This window comes from Pinus tabuliformis, chromosome 9 (genome assembly GCF_031772625.1).
Source record: "Pinus tabuliformis cultivar Carrire ecotype Pingquan chromosome 9, CPIR1, whole genome shotgun sequence".
Classification (NCBI taxonomy): domain Eukaryota; kingdom Viridiplantae; phylum Streptophyta; class Pinopsida; order Pinales; family Pinaceae; genus Pinus; species Pinus tabuliformis.
In genome coordinates, this window is record NC_142307.1 from 583,754,720 (window position 1) to 583,759,755 (window position 5,036).

The following is a 5,036-nucleotide window of genomic DNA, read 5'->3' on the forward strand; positions in this document are numbered from 1 at the left end:
TGTGACCTATGTGTCTTGTTCTTTGCTCTATTTTCTGTTTCATGAGATCAAATATTTAATTAGTGTAGGTTGTAGAAGTAATCTGATTCAGTATTCAAAATAATAACTTGATGAATGTAATTTAAAAATCAAGTAGGTGAAGTAGATTCAGATTTGCTGCAGTAGGGGTTCCCTCAGTGGAGGAATTTTCACATGGTATCAGAGCATTGATTTTGAAACAGGAAGAGAAGATCCAGTGCTGAGCAGTGAGGCCGAAAGCTCTACTTGGAAGAAATTCAAATCCCCTTGAAGGGATTGCGCAGTCCTTGTCAAGAAGCAGATCCGAGGAAATCTCTCTCTGAGTGAGATGAAAGAGATGTATGATTTCTAGTTCGTGAGTTTGTAGAGGTAGAGGCAGTGATGCAGAGCCTCAACGCAATGCTTGAAGGGCGCAGTTTCTGCCAGGGCATAAATCCTCTAGAAAAGAACAAAGACACGTAGAAGGAGATTTTTCTCCTCAGAGAACTTTTCGTGAGAAAGTTTGAATTTCTCACTTGCTGAGCAAGTTAGCAGTGCTAAGGAGTGACTAGAGGAGTCAGTTCGACAATTGGGTGAGATGGCATTGCATGGGCTCAAAGATCAGGACAGGTTGGACAGAGCCTCCAATTATGTCATGTGGAAGACCAAAATCTTAACTGTTATGGAGGAATATGATCTTGAGGCCTACGTCAAGGGTACTGTGGTTGTTCCTATTGACAACAATCAAAGGAAGAAGTACAAGGCTGAGCAGGGGAAGGAAAAGAGGCTCATTCTCGATGGAGTTCCCGATCACGTGGTCTCACGCTTGCAAGGCATGGATACAGCTTGATATATGAGGGAAGCCTTGTCTTCTCTATATGAAGGCTCTTCCGAATAATGGAAGATGTATTTAGAGCAAAAGTTGCTGTGGACTTTGATGCAGAAAGGAGAAGGGGTGAATGTCTATCTTTTATGTCTTCAGGACACTAGAGACCAGCTTGTTGCAGGTCCACTCCTCAGCCAACTACGATGGTGAGGATAGCCTTGAATGGAGTCTCAGATGAATGGATATTTTTAGTCCAAAGCATATTAGGCAGGGAAAAACTACCATCATGGGAGGAGATGTAGGCAGCTCTTCAATAGGAGGAGTTAAGGAGGAACCTAGTAAAGGTCAACTTCAAAGGCAACAGTGTGACTGGAACAAAGACAAAGAAGGAGGAGGAAAACACAGCTCTAGCATTGAAGGGACAACATAAGACGATGTGAAAGAAGGACATTTCGAAGGTGAAATGTTTCAATTGTGGTGAGATGGTCCATTATGCATCCTAGTGTCCTTTGAAGAAAAAGGATAAGGATGAGAAACATGATCCTAAGGCCACTTCAATAAATATTGATGAAGATGAGTTTTCCATGAGTGCTGTCGCATCTCCAAAAGGGAGATGGGGCGATATTGAGCTGTAATCGGGAGGACTACATGTGGGCAGGATCCTTGAGGAGTCCACCTCTTGGATTAATTCCTTGCTAAGGGAGCCCAAAATTCAACAGTAGCGAGATGGAATTAGTGTCAGATGATGTAGTGGATTGTTTGGAGGATAGATGTAGTAGGCCGAGACCAGGAGCTGATCAACATAGAGCAAGGTTGGCAGTAGTGCAGTTGGCATAGTGCAAAAGTCAGCAATAGCGTAGAAGATTCAAAGGGTCAGAGACTAGAGCAGTCAGATTCCAACATCCATGGTATTATGTTGAACACAGTTAAGTTTAGCTAATTTTGGATGTTTTTTAGTTGCTTCTATCAACAACTGAGTTGCAGTATGGATGTAGTGTTTGCAGTGGCAGTGCTAGCAGCATAGCAGCTGCAACATTTGTAGTACAGATCCAACAATGGAAGTGGCAGTGTCATGGACAACAGTGCAATAGTAACATCAACACAATGTTGGTGGCAGTGACAGTGCAAAAAAGGAGGTGCTTTTGAAATAGAACAGCATGCACGTGGATATTGTTGCTAGAGCACTTTCCTCGCTAAGAGGGAGTGTTAGTTTTTGGTAGCATCAGAAGTGCTCTAGCCTTGAAAATTGGTGGAGAGGCTAAGGCACATGAGTTCTAAAGAACCCAAAATCCATTTGGTGAAATTCCACTCAGATTATATTTTATTAAAATAATTAATATTTTTAATGGAGCTCCTAAGTCTAAACTTAGGGAAATTAAAACATTAATGGGTATTAGTCAAAATATGGGTGAGAATGATCTAGAAGACAGATCAAGTCATGTGTTAATCCTAGCCATTTATTAGCGACTTAATCTCAGTCGTTGAAGTCTCAACTGGAAAAGTATAAGATGGAGGCTTGGGTTTCATTTGGAAACACACACAGAGAGAATGAATTGATCTAGAGTTTGATTTCTGGGGCTAGGAAGCTGAGAAATTCAAACTAGGTGATCATTTTGCAGCAGAGGGGTAGTGAGAATCCAGGAGAAGGACTTTTCGGAGAATACTGACAGAGAGGTGGAGAGAGCTTATAGAGAGGCAGTGTAGTAGCCGGGAGAGTTGATGTTGGGCTAGTCTGGGCACACTGAGTCTTGACGTAGAGCCAGAAAGGACTATGTAGAGGGAAAAGTTGCCGGTCACATAGAAGCCAGAATTGCGGGAAACAACCGAAACTGCTAGGAATTTCCTGAATAGACGGGGTAGCTGACGCAAAGGGTAGAGGAGCTAACGCAGGGCCTATGCAGGGTCGGCGCATAAGTAGTCGAGGTTAGCTAGTCTTGTGCCGGATCAGCCGAAATTTTGCAAGGTGAAGTGAGGTGAAACTCAATCATATTTTCCGCCAGTATTTTCTCTGTAAAGGATTTCTTGATGAGCATCCTAGATTTGTATTTAGATATTTCTCTTGCATAATAATAAACCCTTAGAACTACGGCACTGATCTTCAGCATTGGGTTTTTATGGGGACTATTGTGTCCAAAAATGAGTGTGTCCTATGTATCTTATTCTTTGCTTTGTTTTCTATTTCATGAGATCAAATATTTAATTAGTGGAGGTTGCAGAAGTAATTTGCTTTAGTATTCAAAAGAATAACTTGATGAATGTAATTTAAAAATCAAGTAGGTGAAGTAGATTCATATTTTCCGCAGTAGGGGTTCCTTCAGTGTAGGAATTTTCACACGATGGTGAAACCACAACTTAGAATAACCAAAACCCAACCAAGAACAAATAATTCCCATTGATGAAGTGGATTTATCCTTTTCTACTTTGAGGGTACCTATACAGGATTTGCAAAACACAAGAGATCCCTCAAAATTGTCTCTTGCAAGTTCATTAAATTCAATTGTATCATCCATTTCCAATGGATAGTGCTAGTTAACCAATATTTCTTATTACAGACCTAGGATGTATGAGCGCTATAGAACTAGTCTTAATAAAAACCAAATTTGAGACATTAACATTTCTAAACAAGAGTTTTTGTTGGTTTTCACTTACCCAAGGAATGAAAAATATTTACAAGTAAACGGAAAACACATTTGTATGGATTGGTACACATACCAACCATCTCAATAAAATTGGATGGATAGACGATTCATGGTATTTGATAAAACTCCTTATAATAATAGGGAGGTACCTCTATATTTCTTAAGAAAGTTATGGGAAAAGTTCAGGCTAGGACTCCATATAAACTACTTTGACATGGGAGAAACCCAAGGGGTGGATCGTGAGTCTACACAAGATACATAAAATGTTAGGTGCAAACTAACACTAGGTCCTTGTCCACTTAGACGAAGGCATAATCCCCCTACCCAACATCCTCTTGTAATGGAAATCATTTTTTTTTCTATGTGGTTTGTGGTCCCCAAAGATCGGTGACCGCTAGATCCATAAAATAATTGTACTAGGTAGATATACCTGAAAGGATGTAACAACCTCTGGTGTAAACGTGCATAAAAAAAAAACATAATAGGAACATAAATACAATAAACATATCAACCATCAAAATCCATATATACATCAGTACATTTGCACATGAAAATCAAAGGTGTTGTAGCATCCATTTTCCTTTTAATTTTACTTTCAGTTTTATTAGAAAAATGAAAAAAATTAAATATTATGTTGTAGCGAAATAAGGGAGAAAACGAAAATTTGAAAGAAATAACTTATTTTATTTTATTGACGGCTTTTGAGTGTGAGAAACCAGCGAGAAGATCTGATCCGTTTTCTTGCAAGGCAATAGATCCAATGACAATCATGTAGGTAACTAGAACGAAGTTTATTTTCGAAATCGGATGCGATGGTGTATGATATGCAGTTTAATATGTTGAAGTCCGGATCAATCGCAGTCGTCAATTGAAAGGGACGAGATCCAATGGATATCACGTCGAAAAGTAATCAGGTTTTATTTTTAAAATCGAACCCGATAAATCTTTAACTAGCAGTTTTATTTCTTATCGGGTCCGTGTGGGAGTCAAAGGGTTGTTGAAAAACGAACGCGATAAGGTTTTCTTCAACAGGTTTAAAATTTCGTTGAATTCCGAAGGATCGAACCGTCCATTGACTGGGTTATCAGACGGTGATCGCACAGAGCTTAGGCAGACGTGATAAGTTTATGAACCAGAGTCTAAATCCTTTTCACTTCCGTGATTTGCCATATTTCGCGTAAATCAACCGATATTGTTGTTTTAGTAAAATAACCAAAGTTAGAGACGAAAAACTAAAATTCCAAAGGCAACGGTAATTAGTCAGGTTTCTTTGTGTTTCTGCTAAACGATATATATAACCTTTAATAATCTAAATATAAAGAATCAAATTTAATGATCTATACATAAAAGATTAAAGATTAGGGTTTTTAGAGATATTTAATTTCTTTTATTTCATTTATATATATAGCTATATAATCAAAGGTTAAACTAATAATAAAGATTATATATATCTATATCTGTATATATATATATATTATATGCATAATTAAAGTTTAACATTTAATAAAAAGAGATTCTAATATTACTAAAACATTAGTATAAATAAAAATAATGTTGATTATTATATTCTTAAT